The sequence below is a fragment of the Gekko japonicus genome, unplaced genomic scaffold (assembly GCF_001447785.1).
Source record: "Gekko japonicus isolate JY-2015 unplaced genomic scaffold, Gekko_japonicus_V1.1 scaffold50, whole genome shotgun sequence".
NCBI classification, from domain to species: Eukaryota; Metazoa; Chordata; class Lepidosauria; order Squamata; family Gekkonidae; genus Gekko; species Gekko japonicus.
Window position 1 is genome coordinate 1,621,992 of NW_015164666.1, and position 1,573 is coordinate 1,623,564.

Below are 1,573 nucleotides of genomic sequence, written 5' to 3' on the forward strand. Positions count from 1 at the left end.
AGATTAATTAGACTTCTGATTCCTTTTAATGCAGACAACATCAAGGTGGCTGTGGAGAATGGCCAGCAAATACTGCATAAATTTGCCTGATATCAATTATACTATTTTATATTGTCAACAGAACTCCACCTGCAGTTACTTTGAAACCATAACTAAAAACATCAGATAAAAACAACTGTGTCTACTTTTTTCTCTTTCTGATAGCATTGAACTAATGGAGAAAAAAAACCTCTATCTTTTTTGGTCTCTCTATTTTCCCTTCCTCTTTTTTAAGACCATGTCTTTTTGATATATAAATCTTCTGCTATCAGCTAATTGACAATGGCATAACTTAAATATCTGAACCTTCTGGAACATGCAAAAAAGTATTTCCTACTATAAAGAATTTGTGCTGATTTGTAACCATTCGGACTGCAAAGAGACTCAGATAGGCAGACATTTTCATTCTTCAACTCAGCGATTAATTGCTAATTATCAATGTTGAAGAGAAAGAATTTAAAAACAGAAAGAAATTAGCAAGGCAGATTGACAAACTGTACATCTTGGAATTGTTATAGTTTACTGTTGAGCACCGATTTTAATTGTAATGATTATTTATTGGTTTTAAATTGTTTTATGTACGGCATTTGCCTCTTATGTTAGCCGCCCTGAGCCTATGTGGAAGGGCGGGATATAAATCTAATAATAAAAAAATAAAAATAAATAAAATACATCTGTTTTGGCCTTTGTTAATACCTAGCTTTTGTTTTGGATTAGGAATCTATATTTTTTCGAAAGAAGATAACAGCCTTTATATCTAACCCCCCCCCCCCAATTCCTCCCCCTTTTTTTCATTTTAAACATTTCAGTGGAATATAAATATATTGGACCTAAATACTAAGTGACTCTTCATGGAACTGGTTTACAATAACATTGTCTACAAATATTATTTGAAATTAGATTACAAATATATATTTCCAGATACAAAATAAAAGCAAACAATACCCAAGACTGACCTGGAATATAAATAAGTATTATCCTATGAAGAACCCAAAATTGACTAATAACAGTTGACTAAATAAGATTTGAAGTTCTCTTTGCAATTAATCTTCTATTACTATAGTGACTAAGTCAGAATAAAATTGGAACAGAAGATTTGTTTACACTGTATATTTTCAGATCTGAAAGGAAAACGTGGTTAAGGAAGTTGAGGGAAATGGCAAGCGGAATTACTGGCAAAAGTAATCCTTTGCTGCCACCTACTGCTTTTCTGGTTAATATACTCTGGTTTTTCTGGTTAGTACACTCTGACAACCTTTTGTACTGATCAAAGTACCAAGGGTTGTTTTTTTTTGGGGGGGGGGGTTGCCTCTTTTTGTTATATATGTAACTAGGGAGCAAAGCCCATTGTGGATGAAGACAATGAGCTCTAGAAAGGTAGGGTGGGTGGGTGGTAGATAGATAGATGGATACATAGAGGGGCTTGTAGAAAGAGAGGAAGGAAGGACATATGGAAGGACATAAGGAAGGAAGGAAGGAAGGAAGGAAGGAAGGAAGGAAGGAAGGAAGGAAGGAAGAGGGAGAGGAAGGGAGA